The sequence below is a fragment of the Schistocerca gregaria genome, chromosome 2 (genome assembly GCF_023897955.1).
Source record: "Schistocerca gregaria isolate iqSchGreg1 chromosome 2, iqSchGreg1.2, whole genome shotgun sequence".
Taxonomy (NCBI): Eukaryota; Metazoa; Arthropoda; class Insecta; order Orthoptera; family Acrididae; genus Schistocerca; species Schistocerca gregaria.
The window spans coordinates 141806072-141818624 of NC_064921.1; positions in this window are offsets into that span (position 1 = coordinate 141806072).

Sequence of the window (12553 nt, forward strand, 5' to 3'; positions counted from 1 at the left end):
GAGTGAAAATGATGCAGCCTGACGATTAGACTCTCTTATAAGAGTTTTTTTCTCGCTCATTAAGGCCTCTCCTATACAGATTCGTTTGTATAACAATTTGTAGGGAAAACTATATAGGCTCAGTCATAGGTAAAATAGGGAGTAGAATTTGATTCATTCGTAGGGTACTGTGGAAATGCTGTTGGTCTACAAATGAGGGCGTTACAATACACCCTTGAAACTCATCTTGGTATATTACTCAAATGTGTGGGACTCCTACCAAATAGAACCATGAGGTGATACTGAACTTATACTGAAGGGCAGAACATATGATTACAAGTTTGTATGATTCATGGAAGAGCGTTGTGCAGATGATATCTGAAAAATAGGAACTAGCAGCCACATGGAGATAGATTCCAACTATCTGTGAAAGCCTTCTTTGAAGATTCAGCATTATGAAATGAATGTAGAAGTATATTACAATACCTTACATATACACTACCAGCCAAAAGATTTCGTTTACCTATCACAACTATGGATTTGTAGTTAAGGCAGGGATTCCATTTTGAATACTCTATCATACTCCTGTTCTGATAACCAAACATAGGTAAACATGTAAAGACTAAGCACGTCTGTTGTGTATTTGACTGGTTGTTCGCATAGAGGGGCACTGATCAGTATCCATAACAATACTAACATGCCTTTACCTAACATTTTCTATTAAAATGGGCCTTATTCCTACACAGAGTGTAGCAAGTAGTTCACATTAGGTTCCAGAATGTTGGTGCTTCTAGCAGTGTGTTTGTATACCTGATCATTATAGTACCATATTGAACCATAATGGGACAGAATGGGGATACCGGAATTTAATACAGTGTTGTAATTGTAGCTTTATATCAGGAAGGCTATTCTAGAAAGACACTAGCAACAGAAGTTCCCATAGCCCAATATATAGAGGTCTATAAGCTGTAGCAGTTCAAGCAAACTGATACCAAAGCAAGTTTTCGTGATATTGCAGACCCTGAATAACATCATACAGGGAAAATGAGTTACTATGTTAAAACAACAGCTGATTCCTCAAACTGGGGCGCTATCAAGTATGGGGTCCCACAGGGTTCAGTCTAAGGTCCTTTACTGTTCTTGATATACATTACTGACTAACCGTTCCACATTGATGAAGATGCAAAGTTAGTTCTTTTTGCTGATGATACAAGTATAGTAATAACATCCAAAAACCAAGAACTAAGTGATATAATTGTAAATCATGTTTTTCACAAAATTATGAAGCGTTTCTCAGCAAATGGACTCTCTTTAAATTTTGATAAAACACAGTATATACAGTTCCGTACAGTAAATGGCACAACTCTAGTAATAAATATAGACTTTGAACAGAAGTCTGTAGCTAAGGTATAATTTTCAAAATTTTTAGGTGTGTCCATTGATGAGAGGTTAAACTGGAAGCAACACATTGATGGTCTGCTGAAACGCCTGAGTTCAGCTACGTATGCTATTAGGGTTATTGCAAATTTTGGTGATAAGAATCTCAGTAAATTAGCTTACTATGCCTACTTTCATTCACTGCTTTCATATGGCATCATATTCTGGGGTAATTCATCATTGGGTAGAAAAGTATTCATTGCCCAAAAACGTGTAATCAGAATAATTGCTGGAGCCCACCCACGGTCATCCTGCAGACATCTATTTAAGGATCTAGGGATCCTCACAGTAACCTCACAGTATATACATTCACTTATGAAATTTGTTGTTAATAATCCAACCCAGTTCAAAAGTAATAGCAGTGTGCATAGCTATAACACTAGGAGAAAGGATGATCTTCACTATGCAGGGTTAAATCTAACTTTGGCACAGAAAGAGGTAAATTATGCTGCCACAAAAGTCTTTGGTCACCTACCAAACAGCATCAAAAGCCTGACAGATAGTCAACCAACATTTAAAAATAAATTAGAAGAATTTCTAGATGACAACTCCTTCTACTCATTGGCTGAATTTTTAGATATAACTTAAGGGGGGGGGGGAGGGGAAAAAAATTAAAAAAAAACTAACTTAAACATTAGTGTCATGCAATATTTTTTGTAATGTAATATCTTGTACAGACATCTTTTATTAACCAGACACGTTCCACATCATTACGAAGTGTCGTATTTGTGATCTATGGAACAAGTATTAATCTAATCTAATCTAATCTGCAGATAGTAACAGTCTGAGGCATTCACACCCGAACAGCGACAGACTTGCTGTAAAGGGAGTGAAGGATGTAGATGCAGACGCCACCAGATACCCTCTCATAAGTTGCCAGGTTCCTACAATAACCCCAACATCCACGGAGGGCACGGGTTCGCATTGTCAGAAACCAAGTTTCCTGAAGAGCTATGCAGAGGAAAGTGTGAAGGCTGAGAAGTCGCTGGAGCTCAGAAAGGTGGTGGAAAAAACAGCTGCAGTTCCACTGGAGGAAGATATTGTCCACGGCCGAGAAAGGTGTGAAGGGACCGAAAGGCAGATTACGCCACTGGGTCACCTGCTGCCACTAATTGAGTACCTGTTCAAGTGACATCCATTGTGTCAGAGTCCGGCGAGATTTAGGTCCTCAGCAGACGCCAGAATCTCTACCTTGCTCTCAGACGCAGAGCTTCTAGGTTGCGGTGGTTTGGGTGCCACCAGAAGTTCTTTCATCTTGGAGGTCTTCTTCTTGGACTTTTCTCGCTGTTACTTGGATTTCACTGGCTGGGAGTACTTCACTGATCTAGTCTCCTGGACGGAGGAGGATCACGGAGCCCTACAACCAGCTGCTTGTGGGCACTTATGCCACTTCCGGGCGTCATCCTTCCCAATTGTGAAAACCTTGCGAGTGAGAGGAGATGAAGAAGTGGAACGCTTCTCAGGCTTAGAAGCGGGGACGGACGCCCCTGATGGGTTGGAGGGTGTTGCTCCCGAGGTAGGTGGTGCAGGAGCAACAGGGTGAGTAGTGACGCCTCCATGAGCAAGGGGGCATGTGGCGTTGTACGGCTCAGTGAGCCAACTGGAATTTGTTGGAACTGATGGGGCTATCACGGTTGTCGTAGCTGCGGCATATGAGGAAGACATACGCACAGGATGGAGTCGTTCATATTTCCTCTTAGCCTCAGTATAGATTAGTCGGTCCAGGGTCTTTATTCCATGATTTTCCGCTCTTTCTATAAGATCCTGCAGTCTGGTAACCAACATTTAAAAATAAATTAAAAGAATTTCTAGATGACAACTCCTTCTACTCATTGGCTGAATTTTTAGATATAAATGAAGGGGGGGGGGAAATAAATAAATAAAAAACTATCTTAAACATTAGTGTCATGCAATATTTTGTGTAATGTAATATCTTATACAGACATCTTTTATTAACCTGACACGTTCCACATCATTACGAAGTGTTGTATTCATGATCTATGGAACAAGTATTAATCTAATCTAATCTAATCTACCCTAATCAGAGTAAACTTCTGAGGAGTCATACTGCACCTGAAATTCGCAGGGAAGTAAAGAGTATACAAGCTGCTACAATCTCTATCTCATCAGTGCAATGCCATCTTTGTGAAAAAATTTCAAAGGGGTGCACCAGAGACCAAAAAACTTTCACTCTACAAACAAAATAAGATGAACAGATTATAATGGGCACAGCAACATAAAAACTAGAGTGGATGACAATGGTTCAAAGTGTTATTCATGGCAGAAGCTAAGTTTGCAGTTTTTGGAAGCAATCGTTGAATGTTTGTTCGTCGACTTTGTGGAGAAAATATGAAGACAGTGCATGACACAAATGGTGAAGCATGGTTGAGCGTCAGACATAGTGTGGGGATGTTTTGTGGGTGATAAAATCAGTGGTCTAGTGATAATAATGGAACATAAAAGGAGGAAGAATATCACAGGACAATGCAGTTTTGTCTGGCAAGAGACTTATAGGTCACATGTTTATTCTGTAGCAGGATAATGATCCGAAACATCCTTCTAAATTGTGCAGGGGGTATGTCAATAGAAGATAAATGTGGAGAACTGATGAACACATTCTGGTCAAGTCAGTCATCTGACTTAAATCCCATTTGACTCTTTTGGGAAGAACTTGACAGAGAGTACAGAAAACTGAGGTAATAAAAACATCAAAAAAAGTTTGCATCACCTCGGTTCCGAGAGTTTCGGAACCTGTACAGAAACATGGAATATAAATCAACATAAACATCATTTTCGCCCTTTTTATTGCCTATGAAAACCACACATTGCATGTTGTACCACCATACAGCGAGACATTCAAAGGTGGTGGTCCAGACTGCTGAACACACCAGTACCTCTAATACCCAGCAGCACGTCCTCTTGCATTGATAAATGCCTGTATTCTTCATAGCATACTATCCACAAATTCATCAAGACACTGTTGGTCCAAATTGTCCCACTCCTCAACGGCGAATCGACGTAGATCCCTCAGAGTGGTTGGTGGGTCACGTCGTCCATCAACAGCCCTTTTCAATCTATTCCAGTCGTGTTCGATAGGGTTCATGTCTGGTGACCTTGGTAGCCACTCTAGTCGAGCGATGTTGTTAACCTAAAGGAAGTCATTCACAAGATGTGCACGATGGGAGCGCCAATTGTCGTCCATGTAGAGGAGTACCTCTCCGATATGCTGTTAATATAGTTGCACTAACGGTCAGAAGATGGCATTCACGTATCATACACCCATTACGACGCCTTCCATGGCCACCAGCGGCGTACGTCGGTCCCACACAATGCCGCCCCGAAAACAGCATGGAACCTCCACCTTGCTGCACTTGTTGGACAGTATGTCTTAGGTGTTCAGACTGACCGTGTTGCCTCCAAACACATCTCCACCGATTGTCGGTTGAAAGCATATACGACACTCATTGGTGAAGAGAATGTGAGGCCAATCCTGAGCAGTCCATGTTGTTGGGCCCATCTATACCGCATTAAATGGTTGTAAAGATGGACCTCGCCATCTACGTTCTGAGTGAAGTTCCGCATCATCCAGCCTATTCCACACAGTTTGAGTCGTAGCACGACGTTCTGTGCCTGCTCGAAAAGCATTATTCATCATGATGGTGTTGCTGTCAGGGTTCCTCCTACCCATAATAAGCATATAGTGGTCATCCACTGCAGTAGTAGCCCTTTGGCGCCCTGAGCGAGGCATTTCATCGACAGTTCCTGTCTCTCAGTATCTCCTCCATGTGTGAACAATATTGGGTTTGATTCACTTCGAGACACCTGGACACTTCCCTTGTTGAGAACCCTTCCCGGCACAAAGTAACATTACGGACTCGATCGAACCACGGTATTGACCATCTAGGCATATTTGAACTACAGACAACACGAGCCGTGTACCTCCTTCCTAGTGGAATGACTGGAACTGGTGGGCTTTTGGACCCCCTCCGTCTAATAGGCGCCGTCCATGCATGTTTGTTTATATCTTTGATCTTTGGACGGATTTAGTGACATCTCTGAACAGACAGAGGGACTGTGTCTGTGACACAATATCCACAGTCAACGTCTATACTCAAGAGTTCTGGGAATTGGGTTGATGCAAAACTTCTTTTGATGTGTGTATAATATTGAAGATCTATAGAATGATTTACGGACATGTTGGAATACAATATTTGCAAGCAACGCTACAAAATCTTATGTTCAGAATACCAAGAGTTTGTTGAAATGTAACAGCCCATTAAGATCCACTTAAAACGAACATTTTCCAGTCTAATTCAGGATCGCACAAGTAAACAAAATATGGAACTCATCATGAAAAAATTATAACTGAAAAAATAACTGTTTAATCTCATTCACTTCAAAGTGTAGAAGCTCTGTAAATGAAGGGAACATTTCTCCTGAAGGGAGTCTCTAGTAATTAATAACAAATGTAAATGTATTATTGTAAATACGTATTCGAGAAGTTATTCTCAAATAAAATAACAGGCATGTACTAATATCGTAGTGTACTAGCTGTCCTGGAGTAAACACACATTTATATATGTATTTTCAGCTTTTCTATGTTAATTTTAATTGTTAATTAAACAAAAAGTGATTCTAAACAATGCTGAGGATTGTTCGGTATTGTTAAGAAAGTATAAATAGTTACAGCCATATTGGCAAAGGGGTCTGTACTTAGTGTGTATTTGAAAAGAAAAGATATAGCTTCCAGAACTTTATAATAAAAACCTATAGTTGCTGTTTTCCAGGACTTCTGCTGCAACAGATTGCCTGCTAGGATGATTAAATTAACGCATAGTAACATTTTATGTGGTGTATGGAGTTCGGATGCAGTGTAATTCTGTAAACTAATTGTATTTTGTTTCAGAGTTAATTCGCTTGTTGAAATATTATTCCATTTTTTCGAAAAATGGACAATGAAGAAAGTGAGTAACACTGCAAAGGACTTAATGATACTTGTGTGAAAACGCAACTTGGAGAACTAACTGTAAGTACAAAACATATTTGAATTTTTACTTTTGGAAATTGTTTTTTCATCTACATTGTCATTATAGAGGATGACAGTGAGGTTAACAACAATAGGGAAGTTGACTATAATGGGGAGGCTAATGGAAACATTCAAAATGGCGTAGATATTACTGATAATAATACAATGGTAGTTAATCAGGAGAATGAAATCGGAGAGGATAGTGATCACAGTAGTGTATGTTCACCCTTTCGTGGATTTGAACCTAATGTATCAGCCTTGGATAGGTTCGTTAAGCTTATGGAAGAATAAAAACGGTCAACCGATGAGCATAGAATCACCCTTCATCAAAAGCTTGATTCGATCGATAAAAAATTAGACAAACAAGGAATCCAAATTTTTTGAGACAAAAGAGAATTTATAAAAATGCCAGGAAAAAGTGAATGAAAATACCAGAAATGTTTCGACCATAGAAGGGGAAATTGTTACCTTCAAAACAGCAATACCAAAATTTCGAAGAGAGGCTAGATTCCATGGAAAATTTCGAAATAGTTGCTACTGTTGAAGTGTTACAATTGAAAAAGCTTAACAAAAATTTCGTAAAGAAATTCACAGAAACAGACCAAAGTATACAAAATTTCACTAAATTGCAAATGACAATTTCGCAGAATTAAAAGAAGATGTAGGCATTTGTTTAGGCGAAATTTCGGACTTCAAAACTAAATTCCAAGAATTTGAAGTTTCTGTCACTGTGAAATCTCTCTGTAGTCACCTGGTAACAGTACATTGTCGAACAATGTTAACATTAAAACATTCACAGAGGATGGCAATATACATCCAGTTGATTTCATGTAGCAGATAAAAGAGAATTCCAATGATAAAATGAGCGATACCTTGAAAATTAAATTTTTTTAAAAAGTTTTTAGATGGGGAGGCTTTTTCATGAGTGAACCAATCAATCAAACCCGAAATGTCGTTTAATGAGGTAGAACAAGCTTTCATGAACAAATTCTGGTCAGAAACTAGACAAACCAGAATTAAGTCAGAATATTTTAATGGGCCAAATTTCAAGCAAATTAATGGTAGCATGGAAACCTTTCATGAACAGCGGTTAAGAACTTTACTATATCTTCATAAACCATTTGATGAAAGGATCCAAAAAGATACTTTAAAATGTAGATTGCCACACAGGGTAGAGTGGAGTTTGGCCTATGGGCCTGACAGCACTATTGAGATTTGTAGACATTATAGACTTAGCCTGGGAAAGAAATGAAATCTATAATGACAGGCAAGATGACAGTAGAAATAGAAACAGAGCCTGAAATTTCAGAAAGGGAAGAGGTGGAACAAACAGGACATACCAAAACTATACATCCACAAGACAACCTGAAGTGAACAGAATAAATTTTGAAAGGGAATTTTGGGAGAATTTTCTATCTGAAAACAAAGATGAACAAAGGAAGAAAAGAAAAGAAGAAAACATTTTGACAAATTTCTTTAACAGTAGTAATGCAGTAGTAGTTGTTGATAGTAATGAGAACAGATCTGATGAGTATGGTACAGTGGGAATGTTGAGTGACTGTCTTCTGACGACATCGATTGCATGTTAATGCTGAAAGAAGGATAAAATAAAGAAATAAATAAAGAAATGAGTGAAAAAGCTGATATGGTACTGTATGTGTGGAAGCTGGTGTTCATGTGCTTGGCAATGGAAATGAAAATGACAGAATAATTCCAGATGAAATTGCAGTAGGTAATAGACAGGAAAATGAAGATGTGGTTGAACAGAGTACACAGTGTTGAGGTTGTTGAAGAAGCGAGTGAAGAGAGAAATGAGTTTGGTGTGAAAATAATATTAAGTGTGATGATAATGTTTCAGATGAGAATGTTTCAGATGATGATGATAATTATGTTCATACTGATGTCTTACTTACAGAGGTAGATGGGATGGTATATGTAGATGTTAAAGTTGATGATTTGATGCTGAATGATTCTGGAAATTCTGGTGTAGTTCGCGTAATGAGTTAGAAACCAGTAAAGCAGTGCCTGATAGATTAATGTTACCAGTTGATGTCAGTGATGTTGTGTGTGAATGTGTTGGTGAAAATGGAAAAGAAGATCTAATTAGTGATAATGTACTAAGTGTACTTAGTGACTGTAGTAACAAATGTCAATATGGGGATCAAAAGTTTGAAGTTATAAATGAAATTTCTCAAAATGTGCATTTAGGAAAGGAAAATTGTTTTGGAAATTTGGACAAGTACATAATAGTAATTCAATCAGTAAATGTGTGCAAGTAGTGGAGGATGGAAATGTGTGTGTTCAAATCAGTAGCTTGCAGACAGATTTGAGGGAGCTTTACAAAAACAACTACCCAGTTAATGAAAGTACCACAAAACTGAATACACAACCCGCAAATAGTAAACTTGTTTTGAAGAATGTATACTCTATGCCACACATACAAATCCGTGTTGTACACCTTGTCATGCCACGTTATGAATATTCTGACCCAATAATAATAAAAACACTAATTGAAAGACAATTACAACTCATAAAAAGCTCTATTAATGTCCTCTGCTTTTTTGCAAATTCAAACACTGAGAAGTGAGAAATCAGATAACTTAACACATTTGAAGCCACTACTGTAAATTTTTTTTGTAGTTTATATTCATATTTCTTTTATGTGTGAATATTTGCATATTTTTACCCATATTTTGTCTATTCATAGAGAGAGTGTTGAAAAGGGTATGTCTGAACATTTGTGTACGCTTTTACCTGTCATAGAGTGGGGGTTATTCGATTTTTATGTAGGATCATTTGAATTTGTTGTTATTTGGACTTAGGAACGTGACACAGCTGAAATTGTGCAGACAACCTTAGTCACCCATTTAGCATCATGATATTTGTTCTTTGATATTTCACACACCATTGGAAATTTTGTTTGTAATGCATCTTACTTTACGCAGTGAAGATCATATGGTATACATTAGCAAACTCTACAGTGAGTACTTTAACCCAGTGAATGTGAAATAGCCAATAAGAGGAAATTTATTTTCATTTTTGCTATTAATGAATATTTGTACATCTTTTTTGAATTCTTATGTCCATCATAAATTATGAGTTAAATAGTGATTTGAGGAATTGAAATAGTTGAGAATACATCCTGTGCAGTGTATAGTCAAGGAAAAATCTGGGGGTGAACATCCTCTCAGAAACATTTTTCAGTAGCTTTGTGGTGAAATTTAACAGGTAGGGGATCTGTGGTACTTTCATAGATACACCACGTGACATATGCGTCCTTGCCCCAGCCAGTGACTCCATATTTATTTTCTGGAATCACTCCCCTTTTACTATCCTAGTGTATACAGTGTGCAATTTGTAAGACACAAGACAATATCTCGACCGGGGACTTAACTTAGAGTGCAAAAACACCAATTAAAATTTTTTTAGAAACCAGTATTTAAAAATATGATATCCTTTTTTTCTTATTAAGATTCTTTATGTAATGATTTGCTAATGTGTACCAGTAAAATATGAACAGAGTAATTTAGTACATGATCCTTCAATGTGAAGGAACAGGATTTATTACATGAAACTTTCAATGAAAAAGCAAATGATGTGACTGACTCTTTGTGTGGTATGGATATTAAATATCTGACAGATGGTGTTCAAAAATATTGTGTGATTCTATCAAAGCTATGAATTCTGATGAAACATGTAGTGACAAGTATAACAAATGTGTGAGGACAATAAGAACAGATGCTATTTCAAATGATGACAACCTCAAATCATTCTACCTCCTCAGGAGGTTGCATGGTCCTTTTTGCAATTTGGGGGAGGTGAACCGAAGGCTCAGAGCTGGTGTGACTCTTTCCTCGTAAAGTCACATCCTCTCTTACTTTTCTGTAAAAACTCACCCTCTTCCACTTTCTGATTTGGACAAATAGTTAGACTGGATGCCAAAAGGAACTAGTGCACATATGTCATACTACGTCAGCTATCTTTTTCTGGTTATCTAGATACTAACACAAACTTTGGGTGGGTTTAATAATGTGTGGTTTAATAATACAACCAGAGTATGAATTTTGACAAGAGTTGGTGTAATATTTACTTATTATGTCTGTGCAATTATAATGAAGCTCCGTCACATGACATTTTGGATATGATACTCTCATTGTGCTGATAATAGTCACATTGTGCTGATGATTTTATGAAAAGTTGAGGAAATGTTTAGAGTTGGTGTGAAGTTTACTTAAGATATATGTGCTGTTATAGTGACACTCTATCACTTTACAACTGAGATGTGATCACAATTAGGTTAGACTGTTTGTAGTCTTATATATGTGCTCTCATTTGGTTTGTCCTGTTACTATACCTATTATGTAAAAGTCACTGGATAGACATTGATTAACTATCAAGTATGAAAATACTCTATGTCATGATCTTGTCCTTAACATTTATTAGATTTACTGTATAATTGGCAAACAAACGTTTATTAGAAAGAAATTTATTATGCTTGGATTACTTAAATGTTTACATCTGTGGAGCATAAAGAAAATGGAATTTTATGTTCGAGATAGTAATGGGACAGAAGTGTTTCTGATTCCCAGGATTTGAGATTCACACAGTTTTATTTTCATCTTATTTCTATCATTTCAGTGACCATTATGATCAATTATTGGTAGTCTTACATACTTATTTTTTTGCCAGCTTAATATTATAAGATAGGGATGATGTTTGCTACATGTCTGGTATCTGTATAAGTCATGCTATCTCCTTAGTATAGATACGAGGTGTTCTTTGTCACAATGTCGACACAAATCTGAAAAAAAAAACAGCTCAGCTATCAACTTCATGTGATACAAAATATTTGAGTTAGGTACTCTTCAATACTGCTGTATGTTACAGGAAGTCAATGCTTTTCAGCATACGCAAATGTTAGCTTACAATCTGATTCTTAATGAAAACTGGTTAAGTTTCTCCAATATCTTCTTGAAAATGCTCTGATGTCCACTGACATTCGTATGTAATAAGTAGCAAAGGAAAAGCTAAAGATTGAGGATTTGAATTCATGGTATAGTTATGATTCTTGCAGACATCTACTTTCAATTGAAGTCTAGTTGGTTCATTAATACATAACTGATGAGGAAATATATATTTCTCATACCTTTAGAATAGGTGAACTAATCATTTTACTCCTAACATTAACTCATTCAGCCAGCCGGAGTGGCCGTGCGGTTCTATGCGTTACAGTCTGGAGCCAAGCGACTGCTACAGTCCCAGGTTCGAATCCTGCCTCGGGCATGGTTGTGTTTGATGGCCTTAGGTTAGTTAGGTTTAATTAGATCTAAGTTCTAGGCGACTGATGACCACTGAAGTTAAGTCGCATATTACTCAGAGCCATTTGAACCATTAACCCATTCATATGTAAACACTGGTACTTTACCCTCTGCCTTAATCGATGTTGGAATATACCTTACCTGTGCCCAGTTTTCCAGTCTGTTGTATCTGATGATTTTGCATTATGTCAAATATGGTGATGATCAATGAGAAATCTGTCAGCTAGTTGTTGAGCAGTACATATTGTGGAAGTAACCTGCGATACTCAATTTACCAGTGTAAATTGAACTTTACAGTTACATGTAACCATGTTGACTTGCAGTTACCACTGAAAAAGGCTGAAAATTTGGAATGACTACATCTATGCTATGAGAATAAGGTGCCTTTGACAGTTATTGTGTGCAAATTCCGCTAACCATCCATGTGGTTTTCTGACCTAATATGTTCATGTTGGTTCAGTTACTCAAAAGTCTGAGTTGGACTTGTAAAGAAATAAGGACATTTGATACTACAAGTGGTACAGTTATTATGTCTAAGTACATTTCAACAGTTGAAAACTAACAAAATTCATCCATGAAACTAGGTGTCTAAAAGACTAACCATTACTATTTCTTGTAAGTTACTTGACAACTACTTTCACTTGATTCGATGCAAGCTATAGTCATTTTGTTCAATCTGATATATCTAGACTTAATATAATGATATACTGTTACATGCAATATAATTCTTTTAATCACCCATTGTCAATGTATTCCCAAGCTTATAAGAGTTTATCTGTATGTGCTGCTGTTT